Below are 19,619 nucleotides of genomic sequence, written 5' to 3'. Positions count from 1 at the left end.
TGTACTCCCTCCAGGTTGCTAAAAGAAGTCGTTTTAGACAGCGACACAGTCTCCAAAGCATAACTTTGACTTGTTATTTTTATAAAAAAATATTTATTGGAATGTAACATATGTATATTTTTATGAAAGTACTTTTTAAGGCAAATCTATTCATATGGTTTTCACATTTCTAAATTCAACAACTTAAAAGTTATTCATGATTTATATTTCCAATGTTTGACCCAAGTCTTGTCCAAAACGACTTCTTTTAGCAACTTGGAGGGAGTATATTTCATCGAGCTCTACAACTTTGGTACCAAGTAGTCAAAAAATATATGTTGACAATGTGTTGGCGACCAAATTATAGGGACTTCACGTCCCAAGTCCCGAGAAAATCAGTTCTCGGATGGCCGCATGCACTGAAATGAATTGGGTTCTCTTACCAAGAACCCAACTCTCTGTACCATTGCGGTAGTCCCAGAATTAACAGCAATCACATACAGAACTCATCTCAGCATAGTATCACATCCATATATCAATAAACAATGTATAATAACTTGTTACATCCTAAAATACTATGGACATATGAATTTGATACTAGCCTCATTGGCTAATCGAATAGAAAAGAATATCCTACGCAGCAATAGCTAGGGCATTGGGTCTCCCCCACAACCTTGACATCTCCTCCATAGGCATTCCCAAGCGAAGCAATGCCATCTTCAGTCATACCACCCATCGTTAGGGGTGGGCATTCGGCTTTTAGTCCGGTTCCATGGTTTTTGAAGAAATTCGGTTCCTAGAAAATAGGAACCGATCGGTTCTGAGAAATTTTATAAACCGAGCATTTGGGCTTTCGGTTTGGTTCCGGTTCTAACCGAACTAACTGAACTTTTAAGCAGAGGTTAAGACAATAAAAAAATATGGAGGTTCTAAAGAAAATTTGGGCAACACTACCTCTATTTTAGATAATAATAATTGATAAGAAAACAATAGCAATATAGTAACACTAATACATTAGTTTAAATACGAGACATCACACATAAACCAAACATAATCGTACAAAATGCATGTAAGTGAAGCAAAATTCATGTATTTTGGTTGTTTCGATTAATTCAGTTATCTGAGAATAGAAACCGAACTTTCTTCGGTAATTTTGGTTCCTTGATATCTGCAACCGAATAGGGAACCGATTTTTTTTGTTCCGGTTCTTTCGGTTTCGGTTCCAGTTCTTTCCGTTTGGTTCTTCAGTTTTAGTTAATTATGCCCACCCCTACCATCGTGGTTGAACTCATGTTCCAAGTCTGACCTGCAAACCCAAGATCTGTCCCCAAGGAATATGGGACAGATCCATGTCACCATAAGTGAGAATGTGTAAGCTACTAGAGAAAGTAATTGAAGTCAAAATGATACAACTTTCAATTCGGATGGAAGTTATATATATAGTGATCATATTTATTCAGATGACGGATGTCATATATTTGGATTATGCAAATGCCGACCAAGGCCCATCCGAATCTTTTGCTTAGAGAATATGCCATCATGAAAGTTGTATATACTCCAGTGATCGCATATATTTGGATTTGGCATGATCTGTCCGAGGTTGAGTTTGAGACATAGTAGGCCTCCTCCAACGGTTAGTGACATCGCCAGCCGTATTAATATTTTACTCATTAGTAGTGCAAAAAGCAGCGCGCTAGCGTGAAGTGAAGCGCTAGTCTCGCACGTTTCCATACACCCCCTCTCTCCGCACATTTCCTGAAGCACCTGCCTGTGTCTGTGCCTTCTCTCTCATCCACGCCTGCTAGCAATGTCGCCACCCTACTGGAGGAGACCTTAATGTTATCATGTGTTGGCCGCGGCCGGTAAGAGGTTTCTTATGGCAGACCTATTAAGGTCTAGCTTGGTCTTTATGCATTGGATTATCACGAATGAATTTATTCTTAGCGATCTAGGCCTTTATGTATTGGGTTATCATAAATGAATTTATTCTCAGTGGCCTAGGCATTTATACAATGGGTTATAACAAATGAATTTATTCTTACTAATTGATGGTTGTGTTGCCATTACTTTATGCTTCTCTTTTGTAGCCTTAATTCCCTTTATATGCTTGAATAATACATTTAGCTTCCTTGCAGTCAGGCTAGGAATATATCCAAATGCTTTGGTGTCCCTTGATGGCAGAATAAAGAGCCATTTTTAGGAGGCATCTACACACGACGCACTCATGCATTTCCTAGGATCCGAACCTAAGGCCTCTTGCTCCACGCATAGCCTTCTTACCATCACATATACACATCACTTCTTCACTAGATAAGGGATATTATTCTTTTGTATTCACCTCTGAACTTTAAATTGCATATTTATTTGGTATACTCTAAGCAACCTCAATGGAAAAGTAGTCAAAAATATATATGTTGGTGATGCATTGATGACTAAATTAAAGGGACTTCATGTCCAAAGTCGCAAGAAAATCAGTTCTCTCCTTTTTGTCCTTCGTGGACGGACGAATGCACTGAAACAAACCAGTTTCTCTTACCAAGAACTTGACTCCCTGTACCATTGTGATAGTCCTAGAATTAACAGCTATAACATACATAACTCATCTCAGCATAGTGTCATATCCATATATCGAAAAGCAATGTACAACAAATTATTTATGGCCTATGGAATTTGTTATTCATTCTGATCATGAATCATTTAAACATATTCATAGCCAAAACAAACTGAGTCGTAGACATGCTAAGTGGTTTGAATTTATTGAATCTTTTCCTTTTATCATCAAACACAAGAAGGAAAGGATAATATTATTGTTGATATTTTGTCTAGACGATATGCCATGTTGTCCCAACTTGATTGTCGTATATTTAGGCTTAAAATAATAAAAAAGCAATATGTGAATGGTGATGATTTTAAAGATGTCATGCAGAATTGTAAAGAGGGACATATATGAAATAAATATGTGATAAATGATGGGTTTTTGTTTAGAGCTAACCGCCTATACATTCTAATTGGATCCTTTTGTCTTTTGTTGCTGCAGGAGGCACATGGAGGAAGTTTGATGGGTTATTTTGGTGCTAAGAAGACAGAGGTGTAGAGCAGTTTGATGGGTTATCCTGGTCACACACTTCGTTTGGACAAAGATGAGACGAGGTGTAGAGCAGTTTGTGGATCGCTACGCTACATGTTAAAAAGCAAAATCGCGGTTGAACCCACAAGGTTTGTATATGTTTCTTCTCGTTCCTTCTATTTCTTGGACTGATATTTCTATGGATTTTATTTTAGGATTGCTGAGGACTAAGAGGGGGAGGAATAGTATTTTTGTTGTGGTGGATCATTTTTCTGAGATGGCACACTTTATTCCCTATCATAAAAGCGACAATGTTGTTCATATTGCTGACCTTTTCTTTCAAAATATCATTCGCTTGCATGGTATGCCTTCTACTATTGTTTCAGATCACGATGCAAAATTCTTTAGTCACTTTTGACGCACTTTATGGATTAAATTGGGGACAAAGGTACTGTTTTCTACCACTTATCATTAAACTGATGGACAAACCGAGGCCGTGAACGAAACCTTGTCAACTATTTTGAGAGCAATTTTGAAGAGAAATTTGAAGATGTGGGAAGAGTATTTGCCACATGTTGAGTTCGCATATAACCAGGAGGAACACCCCACCACCAAGGTAAGTCCCTTCCAAGTAGTGTATGGTTTTAATCCCTATGCTTCCATTGATCTTTTGCCTTCACCGACCACTAAGAGAACACATAGTGATGCAAAGGAATGTGCTGATTTTATTCTAAAATTGCATGAAACCACTAAAGAAAATATTGAAAACATGAATAAAAAAATACAAAATTGCTAGTAGTCAAGGTAGAAAGGAACTTAAACTTGAACCGGGTGATTTAGTACGGTTGCACTTGAGAAAAGATAGATTTCTAGAGCTACATAAGTCTAAATTGATGCCTAGAGCTGATAGTCCTTTCAAAATAATTGAGAAAATAAATGACAATGTATATAAACTTAAGTTGCCTCCCGAGTTTAGGGTTAGTCCTAACTTTAACATTTCAGATTTAAAGCCATACTTAGGAGAATAAGATGAGCCTGATTCGAGGATGACTTCACTTTAAAAAGAGGAGGATAATGAAGACATCACTCATTCCGATACACACACCACTCCTCCAACCACCGTACAAGGACCCATTACAATCCAACCACTGTACAAGGACCAATTACAAGAGCCTGAGCACGATAATATATTAAATTTATAGGTGAGCTCGTTTCTAAGCGATCATTTTCATAGTTATGAGAATAGATTGCAAGCTAATGATGTTATCATACTTAGGAACATGAGAGAGGATCATAATGCACTTGGAGAAAGGCATGGAGGCATAGGTGACCAGCAAGGACGTCAAAGTCAAGAGGGAGGCATAGCCCACCTAGAGTTCGAGTCCGTCTCGGCCTCCAGGAGCAGCCCACGCTAAAAACATCGCCCAGAATGCATACAAACTCCGTTTTTATGTTCTACATATGTATAGAAAGCCAACGAGATAAGCTTTCCAATGCAACCAATCTCGTGTCAAAATTTCTTTGGAGTCAACAAGAATCATCAAAACAAGCGGACGTCCAGAATCTGCCCCGGGTGTTGCGACACCGTCTTTAGGTCCGTTGGGCCGTGTATCGTCTTGAGCCCATTTGGAGGCGTGTCCAGCGGAATATGCATGCCTCTTTGACCTTGTAATCAGTAGCCATCATCCATATTAGGGTTTAGGTTTTGCTTTAGATCAATCTGTCATTGAACAACCGCCGTTATCAGTTTGTGAGACCCTAACTTTGAGTGCTTAATCATACATCCGCAGTTGTCACTTCTAATTGAATTGCGTTCTTTCGAGTTCTTGCTTGTGTTCTTCGATTCATAGGTAGGGATTAGCCATCTCAGTGAGGTCAATCGGATTGTGACACGGTTGATAACTAGAGAAGACGTGGTACTAAAGTTGCAGGGTTCGGGTCTTTTAATCCGAAGCCGGATCTGTGTGTTGCATCTCCACCGAATGGATATTTACCTCCACTTGGAGGAAGATCGGGACCCGTTCCCATCACCTCCGCTCTGCTTCAGCTCTAGTCTGGCCTAGGATTCTGAGGATGGAGGAGGAGGAGCGCGTGAGAGAGAAAGAGATGGAGGGCTAAATTGTAAAAGCTGGTGTGTGTTGTGTTGCTGGACTTGATCTATTGGTGCGGATGATGGTATGGGAGGCGGTCGAGCAGGCAGACATAGCTTCCCGTGGAGTTTACAGGTGGGCCTGGGCCCATTTGGCAGTGTCCGCAAACTTGTGCTTTCCTTGCGGGCGCTGAAACGAGAATCTAGCTCGCCGCCCTCCCTAGAGAGCTGCCCTCTCTCGAAATAAAGGAGACTACAAAGTGGGCCAGCTGTACGATGACACGTGGGACTAGGCAACTACGGTTCCATAGAGACAGAACAAAAACTGTGCAATGGAATGGGTTAGGCAAAAAAATTTCTAGTGTTTGCATAAACGATAGTCGCAAAACTTTTCTTCAACTTAAGTCATACAGTCATACTATAGGTACAAGAGGACCGAATTTTACTTCTCAAAATGAAAAAAAAAAGATAGCTTGTATTTTGTTTTGGAAAAAGTCCATTTTACTTTACTAAACTATCGTCGTAATCTGATTTTCCTCCACGAACTTCGAAACCAGACATCTTACTGCCGGAACTCTCAAATACCCCCAATCTATCCCCCAGCTCAAGCTCCATGAAAAAATGGAGCTAGAGACACCCAGATCCACTGGAGCTCACCCAAACATACCATACATGTATTGTGCAAAAATAATTGCCACCATTTGAAACAGGAACATGGCTTTGAAACTTCACTAAAAACCTAGAAAAATAGATAAAACCCTCTTCGCACAATTCTAGCATGGAAGAATATATGGAAGAAAAAATGCATCAATGTGATAATGTGTGTCAACAGATGCGGATAAACCATTTTGGTGGCCTTCTATTTGGCGTTTCTACTAAGTAGTTGACACATTAACAGAACATTTTGAGTACTCCCTCTGCCCATTTTTATAAGGCGTGTTTCACATGGCACAATTTTCTAGGATGTATATTTGAACCTAAACTTCTCTTTCAATATATTGTCAATAGGAACTTACATGACTTGTCACTGAACAGATATATTTAACCTGATTGTTGATCAATTTACAGAGTCTAAACACTTTTTTACACAAACACCAAAGCAAACCAGAGATCATTCCATGCTCATGTACCTGAAAGTTAGAAAGCTGCTCCTTGGTCAAATCACCAGTTATGGTAGAGATGATGACAGCATTGTTAAGCTCCTGTAGCTTTGGAACACAAGCTTGAGCACGGTTTTGCCCAACATCCTTCTCTGAGAGGAAGAAGTTGCTTGACAAGTCCCATAGCTCGACTTTGCCATCATCATGCAAGGTTACAGACTTGACACCCGCAAGGACAAGGTTTTTTGCTGCAGAAATTAAATGGTCATAAGCAAATCATGTATACAAACAGAAAGAGCAAAAGATATAATCTGAATTTTCATAAACAATTTAAAATTCACAAGTTAAACAGGATATACTGACTGCTAAACATTGATGCAATAAAAAGAACTGACACACCAGGGGAAACATGTTTTGCCTTTAGATCTGAAGCTCACATGTTGCACCGGTGACTAAAAGCATTACATCATAAATCCAATTCTAGAAAGCAACAAGGCTAACTACCATTTGCCGATAAAACATGTTCAATCCTTTGGCCAAGTGACACAGGAGATCTAACTGACCAGCAACCTGGTGCAGCTTCAGGACAGCAATTGGTACTGAGGACCAAAACAGGGTGAGCTTAATGCGCATGTGCAGTGCAGAAAGCTTTGACATCATAAGGTGTGTACATACTAACATTCTGAAAGTTGCTTAGGGGCAACACTGTGTTGAGAACTTGAGACAGATTCAGTTCTCACAAGAAGAAAAATCGCAGCTGGTCTCAGAACAGGTATTCATGTGTAATCACAAAAGTCACTGGTACAACTTGATGGTTTGAATATTCAATGCATCCATGAGACTGCTTGTAGGAAAATTGAAGAGTTTAAGATGAGCTTTCTGTAGTACAAGTTCAAACGTTATTTAAGTGTTTGTTTAGACAAACATGGAAACAAATCAATGAGAAGTATGCCCTATCTGGTGACAATGAGCTACGGGAGGTGTGGTGAGAATTTACTAATTGAGGCAGTAACTACATATGAAATCCTACAGCACACCATCTGGTGGCAGCATCTTACTATTACACAAGGAAAGTAAAGCATCAATTTATTGCGACATCAGATCGGCCAAGGAACTAAAAGCGCACAATTAAGGTAAACCAGTTGGCCTTTATCTCACAACGTATTACTGTCCTTACATAAGCTCGAAATTTGTGATGAGCAGACATACCGATCTCAGCGCCTAGTCCGTGGAGTCCAGAGACGAGGACGTTGGAGACGAAGAGGCGCTTCATGGTCTCGCGCCCGTAGACGGCGAGCTGGCGGCTGTGGAGGTCCTCATCGATCTCAGGAGGGGTGCGAGAGAGAGAGAAAGAGACGGAGGGCTAAATTGTAAAAGATGGTGGGCGTTGTGTCGCTGGACTTGTTCTATTGGCGCGGATGATGGGATGGGGAGGCGGCCCAGCAGGCAGAGAAGAAGCTTCTCGTGGAGTTGACCGAGTTTTTTTTGTTTTTTAGTCTTTTCTTTTAAAAAATCATAAATATGTCTGTGAAGGTATGCTTTTAAAATCTGGAACCTTAGCTCGGCGTCATCGCTGGTGGCGCCGAGATTACACGTCTCGACATCATAGATTTTGGCGTCTAGCTCTTGGTGCAGACGTGGCGGTGACCTGGCAGGCAGTTTGGCGCTGTAGATCTTGGCGCCGAGCTTGACGGCTTGGTTATTGGCGCCAAGCCCTGTCTTACGTATGGCCCTTCCTTCCTTTCTCTCTTCTTCTCTCTCTACCGCTCTCGAGCCTCCTCTTCGCGTCTCTTCTTCATCATCTCATTGTCCTCTGCCTCCCACCGCAACAGTTCTGCGTCCATTCCTTGTCTTCAGGCTTGATCTCAGTGTCGATTCACTGCTCAAAATTACAGAGCGGTGGAGGGGTCTGCAAAAAATGCAATTGTTACAAAACAAAAAATCATGCAAGATGTCATATGACACAAACATCAATTCCTCACCATAATGTTAATGCGGCGCTGACGAAGTGTAGGCTCAAACGCAAAATTGGAACACATCCAATACCTCTGCCTATACGTGTCCTCTTCATCGGACTTAGCTACCTTGCAAGGATCGCCGTAAAAGCACATGGGCACTGGAACACCACTAGGCAGAGTCAATAGGTCGAAGACATTTTCGGTCATCCGGCCATAACTACAATTTAGTCATTTTCGTTCTAAGAACCAAAAGCAATTAACATTAAACCCTACACCTAGGGTTTCCCATTTGATCCACAACAATGAACCCATATCATAACAACGTGCACTAAGGTTACCTTGGTTTGGTAGCTTTTCCACGTCTTAGCATCCTACGATTGTATAATATAAATATTAAAATTACATGAAACCCTAAGTAATGACGATTCTTAAGTTGAAAATCTGACTATAATATACCGAATCGATTTGAAAAAAAACTAGGAGAGAGCGAGGATGCCTTGCTCTCAAAGATCTACGGATCAAATTAAAGTTTCCAAGGTCTAATATGCCGATTCGTGAGGTAGGGCGAAGTGGGGAGAAAAAAACCCGAGAGGGAGGAGAAAGAAGAGGAAGAACGCTCGGGTAGGAAGGTTAGGCGCCGGAGTAAAACACCACCTCGACGCCATAGATCTTGGCGCCGTTTTCAACGCCAATAACCACGGCGCCAAGCTTGCCGCCAAAAACCACGGAGCCAAGCTCGGCGCCAAGATCTACGGAGGCAAGATGCCTGCCAGGTCACCGCCACGTCTACGCCGAGCCCAAGAGCTAGGCGCCAAAATCTATGACGCCACCAACGATAGTGCCGAGCTAAGGGTCCAGATTTTGAAAGCATACCTCCAGAGACATATTTGTGAAAATTTTTCAAAAAAGGGCTAAAAACAAAAAAAAAAAATCGCTCCCCAGAGAAGTGTCCAAACTCGAAAAAGAAAAGTTGCAAAGTGGGCCAGCTGTACAATGACACGTGGGACTGGTAGGCTACGGTTCCATAGGGGTGTAACGAAAACCGAACTACGTGCAATGGAATGCATTAGGCAAATTTTCTACAAGTGTTCGCATAAACGGCGATCGCAAAACTTGCCTTCAACTTGAGTCGTACTATGGGTAAAGGGGACTGAATTTCATTTACTACTCAAAAGCTTTTGCGTGGGGGACACAAGAGCTTTCATTTTGGTTTGGCAAAAATCTATTTTACCACCCCGAGTCAATCTTATTTTTCTGCTCGAACTTCAAAACCAACATCTTACTCCTAAAACTCTCAAAACCGTTTAAATCAACTCCATGTCTTGTTTTGAAGAGGTTTTGAAGGCGGTTTTGTCTTAGTTAAAAAAACTAGTAAATACTTGATGTATGGCTATTAAACCACATACAACCTCTCCACATCGACGGTAGGTGTACTCTTCCCTGCAATCTTCCATTGCAGCGGCTTCACCGGCAAGATTAGTGCCATTGATTGGTTGACAGTAACCAACTACGGCTTCATTGACGTCCAAACTTCCATTGTCGGCTTTGCATCGACTTCGTCGTTGTCTCCTCCTCCATGGATGCATCCTCAAGTTTCAGATTCGGCAGCTTGGTAATCTCCTGGTTAACACCACCTGTTTTAATTACAATTTTATATATGTTCTGTTGTGCCCTAGTATTAGTTCTGAAGTTACTAATAAGAACCTTAGAAATCGCAATTCTTTGTGCTGCTCTCTGGAAAAAAAAATTGCAGCTAAAATTTCTTTTTCTTGTACACTGATACACATTGTGTGCGTAAATTGTAGTAACCTAGCCATCATGCCCTACTACTGCTATGCGTTATGCTCCTTGTAGCTCTATTATCCTCTAGTAACTATGACATTGATGAAGCATTCTTTCTGTTATTTTTTCTTGGTCTTACTACTGCACTAGTGGACCGTGGATTCTTTTGGTATCGATGACTTAGGTGCATTTGGTATGGATCCAGATTCTCGAAGAAACGTTTCAGATCCAAATTCTGTCATGAAACGTTTCGGATGGTGAATCGGAGTCACTGGACCGTTTGGTTGTAGGCTAGATTCTGATTAAGAAAAATATTTTGTATACAAAAATCATATAAATAAAAATATATTTTAAAAAAATTCAAACTTTTTTGTGGGTGAAAAACAACTTAAATACAATCTATTTTTTAATTTTTTATACTTAAAAAGAATTAACTGGAAAAAAACATGAGAAGGAAGAATGAGAATCACCGCGAAACCACCTTTTAACGGTTTCACGTTCGTAGGCGAAACGTTTCGAACCGTTCCGAGCAGAAACGATTCGCTCGTGTGCTGTTTGGCTCCGATTCCAGCGATTCTGCTCAGGATCGGAAACGGTTCCGGGTGCCAAACGCACCCATATGTGCTCCCTTCTCTGGTCTATGTACACCACGTCCACGCAAATGAGCGAGATGGCGTGGCGTTCGGCCACTGGCCTGCGCGACGTGGCCGGGCCGGGCGTTCAGCACTTGGACGGCGTTCGACCGGCGAGGCTTCATTCTCGCCTGGCACGCAGCAGAGAAAGAGATAGAGCAGAGCGGAGGAAGCAGAGGGACGGCGCGGCGGTGTCTGTCCTGGTGCCGAGCAGGAGGGCCTTGGGCGGCGGCCGGAGCGCGCTAGCACGGCGGCGGCGGCGGCGCGGCGGTGTCTGTACACGGTACTGCTTGTCTAGAGCCACGATACAATGTTTTTCTCTCTCGTAACAAAACAGTATCAGTCGGCTTATAAACTACACAAACGATCAAGCAGACAGTTGAATTCGTCGGTCGCTGAATTAGAAATAAATAAAATAGTAGGATTGTGCCATTTTGTGTTTGCTTGTTGAGACAACGATAATGATAGGGTACGGACCATGGTCTATTTATTTATGCAAAATTGAGTCGAGCATTTTCGGTTACGGTTACGTACGAAGCTGAGTGTTTATCATATTATCGTGAGTTGATGTATGTGCCGTCATGTTCCTTTGAGTTTGCAGCAAAATAGTAGTAGCATACAACGATCTTTATTTATATACTTCATCATAGATGCATGCATGTATACATTAAACGGGTTACAGACAACCAAACACGTACTATTAAGCAACCCACTATATAATTAAGGTGCCTGTTTTATTGTCTACGTAGGAGTATATGTGATAAAGGTGCCTGTTTTATTGTCTATGTAGGAGTATATGATATGGCACGTACACATGGACCAAGCTAGTTCCCTGTTGTGGCTCCTTGGGGGCGCCCCCAAGAAGTCTCGCGGAGAAATCGAGGGCTCAGCAGCCCAGTGAGATTATTATAATAAGGCAAAAGGGGCCAATACCGGTGCCAATTCCGGCACAACAGGGGCCAATTCCGGCAGTACGGCGATGAGCGCCAGCCCCGCCCCTACCGCCCCTACCGTCCCTATTGTCCTGACGACGAGGCGTGACCAGCGCCGTCGAGGTGGAGCTGGAGCTGGAGGTGGAGCTATAGCTGGAGCTGGAGGGGGGCTACCGTTTGGCCCGGCGCCTGATGGCACGCAAAGTGCGCACAGCGTTACCGAAGCGCGCTCTACTACACCATAATAAGGGCGCCCTGTCTTGCAATAAAAGGCAAAGTCCATGCAGTTTCTGAGCGCAGGTGGTTGGCGCGGCGCAAGACCGTCTCGGGGGCGTCTTCAGCTTCCATGGCGCAGGTGGGCTGAGGATGAGGAGGACTAACAATGCTCGCGGTATAGAACCACTGGGGCACTGCGTAGGCGAAGAGGCCAAGTTCTTTCCCGTCCAGGAAGCGGTCAAGGCAGCAGATGTCGACGCCGCTGGGGTTGAAGTGGATGACCTTCTCGTCGCTTTCGTAGATTCCTGCCGTACACTCAAATTACTGTATTATATATATATATATATATATATATATATATATATATATATATATATATATATATATATATATAGCCAAAGAGCCTAATTGAATGGAAATGAATTAATAATTAGCCAGCCTTAAAAAGATTGGTATCCCTCCATTCAGATATACTTAACTAGGTCACGGACCCAAAACCGACAGCGAAACATTGCCAGAGTTCCTTTTGCCTTTTCTTTTTTTGTTTCTGGCATGTACATATACTTACTTTTTCAATAAAGCTCAACTGTAGGGGCCTGGCCCCTCCAGACTCTTCCAAAAAAAAATTTGCCAGAGTGCAAAACTGCTACAACGCCAACATTCCTCGGAATTCGTGCACTCAGGACAAAACTACACCTCACCCTGTTAATAAATGCGCGCTTCTTCCATTAATAAGGTGCATGGGAACTGATAAAAACGATTGGTCTTACCATGATGAGTGTAGGGAAGGCCTTTTTTAACAAACCAAGCATAGATATGATCGCCGGGTCTGAGCTGCCCCCGTTCTATATGGCTCGAGAACACCGTCACCCCCCTGTCCATAAGGAAAAATGTGCAAGCTACTAGAGAAAATAACTGAAGGCAAAATGATACAACTTTCAATTCAGATAGAAGCTATATATATAGTCATCATGTTTATTCGGACGACGGATGGCATATATTTGGATTATGCAAATGCCGGCCAAGGCACATCCGAATCTTTCGCTTAGAGAATACGCCATCACGAAAGTTGTATACAGTGATCGTATTTATTCGGATGGCATATATTTGGATTCGGCGTGATCTGTCCGAGGCTGAGTTCGAGGCATATAGGCCTCCTCCAACATCTAGCTAGCGACGTCGTTAGCCAAAATAATAATTTACTCGTGAACGGTGCAAAAAGCAGCGTGCTAGCGCAAAGCGAAGCGCCGGTCTCGCACGTTTCCATACACGTCCCCCCTCCCTGTCTCCGCACATTTCCCGAAGCACTTGCCTGCGTCTGTGCCTTCTCTCTGCTCCACGTCCGCTGGCGACATCGCCGCCCTATTGGAGGAGGACTTAATATTATCATGCCGTGGCCGACAGGAGGTTTCTTATGGCAGTCCTATTAAGGTCTAGCTTGGCCTTTATGCGTTGGTTTATCACAGATGAATTTATTCTCAGCGGCCTAGACATTTATGCATTGGGCTATCACAAATGAATTTATTCGCAGCAGTCTAGGCATTTATGCATTGGGTTATCACAAATGAATTTATTCTTAGCTAATTGACAGCTGTACTGCCATCCTTTATGCTTTTCTTTGGCCGCCTTAATTCCCTTTATATGCTTGAATAGTACATTTAGCCTCCTTACAGTCGGGCTAGGAATATATCCAAATGCTTTGGTGCCCCTTGATGGCAGAATAAAGAGCCATTTTAGAAGGCATCTACACCCGACGCACTCATGCATTTCCTAGGATCCGAACCTATGGCCTCTTGCTCCATGCATAGCCTTCTTACCATCACACATACGCATCACTTCTTCACTAGATAAGGGGTATTACTCTTTTGTATTCACCTCTGAACTTTGAATTGCGTATTTATTTGGTATACTCTAAGCAGCCTCAATGGAAAAAGTCATCAATTACAAAAGTTGTATATTTCATCGAGCTCTACAACTTGGGTACCAAGTAGTCAAAAATATATGTTGACAATGTGTTGGCGACCAAATTATAGGGACTTCACGTCCCAAGTCCCAAGAAAATCAGTTCTCAGATGGACGCATGCACTAAAACGAATCGGGTTCTCTTACCAAGAACCCGACTCTCTGTACCATTGTGGTAGTCCCAGAATTAACAGCTATCATGTATAGAGCTCATCTCAGCATAGTGTCACATCCATATATCAATAAACAATGTATAATAACTTGTTACATCCTAAAATAATATGGAAATACGAATCTGATACAAGCCTCATGGGCTAATCGAATAGAAAAGAAAATCCTACGTAGCGGTAGCTAGGGCATTGGGTCTCCTCCACATCCTTAACATCTCCTCCATAGGCATTCCCAAGCGAAGCAATGCCATCTTCAGTCATAGCACCCATCGTTAGGGGTGGGCATTCGGTTTTCGGTTCGGTTCTTCGGTATTTGAAGAAATTTGGTTCCTATAAAATAGGAACCTATTGGTTCTGAGAAATTCTAGGAACCGAGCATTTGGGCTTTCGATTCGGTTCCGGTTCTAACTGAACTTTTAAGCAGAGGTCAAGACAACAAAAAAATATGCAAGTTCTAAAGAAAATTTGGGCAACACTACCTCTATTTTAGATAATAATAATTGATAAGAGAACAATAGCAATATAGTAACACCAATACATTAGTTTAAATATGAGACATCACACATAAACCAAACATAATCGTACAAAATGCATGTAAGTGAAGCACAATTCATGTATTTTGGTTGTTTCGGTTAATTCGGTTATCTGAGAGCAGAAACCGAACTTTCTTTGGTTATTTTGGTTCCTTGATATCTGGAACCAAATAGGAAACCGATTTTTTCGGTTCAGGTTCTTTCGGTTTTGGTTCCGGTTCTTTCGTTTTGGTTCCGGTTTTAGTTAATTATGCCCACCCCTACCCATCGTGGTTGAACTCATGTTCCGAGTCTGCCCCTGCAAACCCAAGATCTGTCCCCAAGAAATATGGGACAGATCCATGTCACCATAAGAAAGAATGTGCAAGCTACTAGAGAAAGTAATTGAAGTCAAAATGATACAACTTTCAATTCGTATAAGCTCTGGCGAGTGACGAGCAATCCAAGGAAGAAGACGACTAGAAAAGTCTTTGGCGTAATTTTTTTTAAGATGTCGTTTTGGGTTAAGTTGTCCTTCTTTTTTTACTCCCTTCGTCCTAAATTATAATTTATTTTAGTTTTGTCTTAAGTCAAACTTATCTAGTTTTATTGTAGGGGAAGAGGTGAGTGATGACCCAGGGCAGATTTAGGGAAAGAGAACTTACCTTGGAGCTGGATTGGATGCCCGAGCAATGAGACCTCCGCTCTGCTTCAGCTCCGGTCTAGCTCTGGCCTAGCGTCTTGAGGACGTACGACGAGTGCGAGAGAGATTGGCGGTCGTCGTGTCGCTCCGAGGAGGCAGCCCGGCGGGTAGAGGCGTAGCTTCTCGTGGGGTTGACAGATAGACCATGGACCCACTTGGCAGTATCTGGAAATTTGTGCTTTCCTTGCAGGAGCCAAAAAAGGAAAATCTGGTTCGCAAAGTGGGCCAACTGTACCATGACATATGGGCCCAATTATTCTTGTTGGGCCTGGGTAAGACTGGGCTACGTGCAGTGAAATGCAATAGCCAAAATTTGTACTCCAACTAGTGTTTGCATAACGACGGTCGCAAAACTAGTCTTCAACTTGGAGTCATATATACTAAGGTAATACATACAACGGGACTGAATTTTACTTCTTCTCATCAACAAGAAAAAAGGGGGCCTGCTTGTCTTTTTAAGCCCAAACGATTCCAGCATGCATATTTGAATTTGCAGATAACATCAACACGACTGGATACGGATGCTTCAAGTGGTCTTCAAAAGAGCTTGTGAGTTGCCTGGAAAGTAAATAGGCACCAGTTGTGACGAGGTAGCTTCAGATTTACATCACAAGAAGCAATCTTCCGCATCTCTTTACAAAGTCTCTATAAAAAAATGATGCAGGTTCTGCGACCATGAACAAATTAATGTAGTTGGTGGATTTACCTGCTCCTGAAGAAGCTCAATCTCGATGAAGTCGGTCAGTTGAGGATCATTGCACCTTTTGTTGCCACCTGCTCATTATGAACGGAAACTCGTTAGAAGCTGTATGTATTGCTTCTACTTTTGCTCAATTAAATCAGTTTTGGGTGCTCCTGAAGCACACAATATTTATCTGTAAGCATGTAATGCTGTTAAGGGTAACTTACACTCTGCAGGTTGTGTAGCTTAGCTTCTTATTAACCAGCTTTTCAAGAACCAGAGCCAACTCCATAGCTGCAATCAGAAAAGAGGTGCAGATTGAAACAGAGCTACCATATTAGTGCGTGCTAAATAGAAACTCCTGATATACATCACACATGAACAGAAGCCCAATCTAGGTTCCTAGTAGGCTAGTACTGATCTGCGAAGACTAGACACATAACTGACACCCAAAAGATTTACTAAACACTATCAATTTTTCTATTGAATATTCTTCCTTCTTTCCCTTCCAAGCATGTACTATTAATAGAGAAGAGAATATTCTTATTTGGAGGGAACAGAAAAAATTCAATTTTGCAACAATAGCGAACTTTCTGTTACTTCCCTGATATATCACAAACATGCAGCCTCCTCACAGTTTATTTTTCAGATGCCCCGTCAGAAGCCCGGAAACATACAGCAAAACGTACGTGTACGGAAGCAGCCATCAACTACAGTGCTATCAAGAAAGCACGTAGAAAAGTCCCGGTACCACAAAGCTACTCAGCGTACCAAGCATCGCCTTCATCAGGGTGATCAAGGGTGTCGCAATGGACTTGGATGTCTGGATCCTCACCTTCCCACTGTTGGATTGATCTCCCACGCCATTAGGCCCAACGGCCTTTGGGCCTTGTTCTCGCGCCCTGATCGGGGGCGTCCAACCCTACATGGTTGGTGGGCCCCCGTCGCACAGCGCTATAAAAGAAAGGTGGGGGCCGGGGCTCGCAGTACGAGGTTCACCGCGCCGCCAGTCACCCCACCGACATCCTAACCCTAACCCGATCTTGAGAAGGGGCGCTGCCAGCGACGGGAAGCACCACCGACGCCGGCAACGCCACCCCGACGCACACGCCGCCGCCAAGGACACCACTGCACCGACTCCTCTCTCCACCGAACGTCGCTGCCGACGCGCAGATGGCATCCGCGAACGAGGCCGCGGCCGGCGCTTCCACCACTCCGACGGCTTCGACCACTACGGCCTTCGATGGTCTGCGACTTCCTATTCCACCTACCCCTTTTCTTCCTTTTATATCTCTGTAGTTCATGCATTAGGTTTTGTGTATATACTGTAAATCTTGAACATGTATTCCTATTCTATGTACCCGATCTGGTGAACTTGACTCGATTGAGTCCTAAGAAATCTAACAATGCTAGCGGAGCTAGGTTAGAGAAGAAACCGGATCAGGAAAAAGAAAATAGAAAGAAGAACAGAGACATTCGATTACGAATCGGGCGAAAGAAAGAAATCAAATCGAACCGATTTCAAATCGGTCAAACTAACCCGAACCCTAGATCTAAATCCTTTCGGATAAGAGAAAATCAGACCCAAATCCGAAGAGGGAAAAGGGGATAATCTTGGAGAACTTGAATCAAACAAAAGAAGGGTTGGAACCCTAACCCTAACCCTAGTTTCCCATTCGGATGAACTCGAAAAGAAAAGGAAGAAGAACAATACAAAGCCGAAGGGGTGGATCTACCTCGCCGTGCGTCGGGATGTCCCTTCGTCGGCGCGGGAGAAGAAGCCGAGCCGGGGGAGCTGGCTCGCCGGGCTCGGCCAAGGAAGCGCCGCAGCCAGGCCGCTCGACGGCGGCGTGCTCACCCGTTGGGGAGCACGCGCGCCGGCGAGGGGGCTGGCGATGGCGCCATGGCCGCTCCACCGTCGTCGCTCTCGCTTCGCTCGCTCGCTGTCACTCTCGGTCGCTGCTGGATTCGCTGAGGAAGAAAGAACGACAGAGAGAGAGCGAAGAGAGAGAGAGAGCAAAGGAACAAATGAAACTAGGGTTTGGAGGACGCGGCCGTCGGGGGGGGGGGGGGGTATTCCTAAAGGAGCCAAAACAGTAGGCTGTAAATGGATCTACAAAACGAAATATGACTCCCAAAGGAATATAGAAAGATTTAAAGCGCGACTTGTGGCGAAAGGCTTCAAGCAAAGAGAAGGGATTGATTACAATGAGACATTTTCTCCAGTCTCATGTAAAGATTCCTTCAGAATTATAATGGCACTTGTAGCTCACTATAATTTGGAGTTACATCAAATGGATGTAAAGACGGCTTTCCTAAACGGGGATTTGGAAGAAAATGTTTATATGGCACAACCGAAAGGTTTTATCGTAAAAGGAAAGGAAAATATGGGATGCCGCCTGAAGAAATCAATCTACGGATTGAAGCAAGCTTCAAGACAATGGTATTTGAAGTTTGATAGAACGATAAAAGGTTTTGGGTTTAAAGAAAATGTTGAGGACAATTGCGTTTATGCAAAGTTCAAGAATGGAAAGTACATATTCCTAATTTTGTATGTGGATGATATCTTACTTGCTAGTAGTGATATCAATCTACTAATGGAAATGAAGAAATTTTTGTCCTCAAACTTTGATATGAAAGATCTCGGTGAGGCCTCATTCATTTTGGGAGTAGAGATTCACCGAGACAGGAGAAAAGGGGTTCTAGGATTATCGCAAAAGGTATACATAGAAAAGGTCCTGAAGAAATTTAGTATGCATACGTGCAGTCCTTCACCAGCTCCTATAGTCAAGGGCGATAGATTTGGGGAACATCAGTGTCCCAAGAACCAATATGAAATTGACCGAATGAAAGCGGTACCGTATGCTTCAGCTGTTGGAAGTTTACAATATGCTCAAGTGTGTACACGCCCTGACTTAGCTTTTGTTACCGGGTTACTTGGCAGATATCAAAAGAATCCAGGAATTGAACATTGGAAATTAGTGAAGAAAGTCCTGCGTTATTTGCAGGGTACGAAAGGCCTCATGCTTACGTATAGAAGATCTGATTCCCTGCAGATAGAGGGGTATTCAGATTCTGATTATGCGGGAGATGAAAGAAAATCCACGTCAGGATATGTATTTACTCTCGCAGGAGGGGCTATATCGTGGAAAAGCTCCAAACGAACCGTAACTACATCCTCGACAATGTATACCGAGTTTGTAGCATGCTATGAGGCAACGGGGCAGGTGAATTGGCTGAAGAAATTCATACCCGGATTGAAAGTGATTGATAATATAAATGAACCACTGAGATTGTATTGTGATAACAATCCAGCGATACAGTATGCTCACAACAATAGATCAAGTGGTGCTACCAAACACATTGATATAAAGTACTATGTTGTGAAAGACAAAGTTCGGGATCATATAATAAATCTTGAGCATATAAGTACAGAGAAAATGCTCGCGGATCCGCTCACAAAGGGCTTACCACCCAACGTGTTCAGAGAACACGTAGCCAGCATGGGTTTAAGGGAAAGCCTATGATTCCCGAACATACGAAGGACCCAAAGAAAGTTTATATTTTAAAACGGAGAAGTGTATTGTGGCTGTTAGTCTAACGGCACTAATTGCTGTGACGATGGGACAATTCTATGCACTAATCTGTGATGAAATAGGATGGAAGCAAGAAAATATGAATCGAAAGTTTTGAGTAAGAATTAAAGAACGAAGAAAGTGATGAGAGATCAAGGGGGAGAATGTTGGATTGATCTCCCACGCCATTAGGCCCAACGGCCTTTGAGCCTTATTCTCGCGCCCTGATCGGGGGCGCCCAACCCTACATGGTTGCTGGG

The 19,619-nt window shown here is 42.9% G+C and overlaps 2 long non-coding RNA genes across 2 annotated transcripts; both read right to left on the bottom strand.

Moving 5' to 3' along the window:
- Positions 1-6,081: 6,081 nt before the first annotated feature.
- Positions 6,082-8,444, bottom strand: LOC136487622 (uncharacterized). Its single transcript, XR_010767313.1, has 3 exons — positions 8,218-8,444; positions 7,445-8,144; positions 6,082-6,483 (listed from the first exon to the last, which is right to left on the bottom strand). It is a non-coding gene; the product is annotated as an uncharacterized lncRNA (long non-coding RNA).
- A 5,249-nt stretch (positions 8,445-13,693) lies between these two features.
- On the bottom strand, positions 13,694-16,622 carry LOC136487621 (uncharacterized). The gene is made up of 3 exons (XR_010767312.1): positions 16,012-16,622; positions 15,065-15,876; positions 13,694-14,217 (listed from the first exon to the last, which is right to left on the bottom strand). It is a non-coding gene; the product is annotated as an uncharacterized lncRNA (long non-coding RNA).
- Positions 16,623-19,619: the final 2,997 nt, after the last annotated feature.

This window comes from Miscanthus floridulus, chromosome 10 (genome assembly GCF_019320115.1).
Source record: "Miscanthus floridulus cultivar M001 chromosome 10, ASM1932011v1, whole genome shotgun sequence".
Lineage (NCBI taxonomy): Eukaryota > Viridiplantae > Streptophyta > Magnoliopsida > Poales > Poaceae > Miscanthus > Miscanthus floridulus.
Note: the sequence above shows the minus strand (reverse complement) of the source record. Positions and strands in the feature narration are given on the sequence as shown.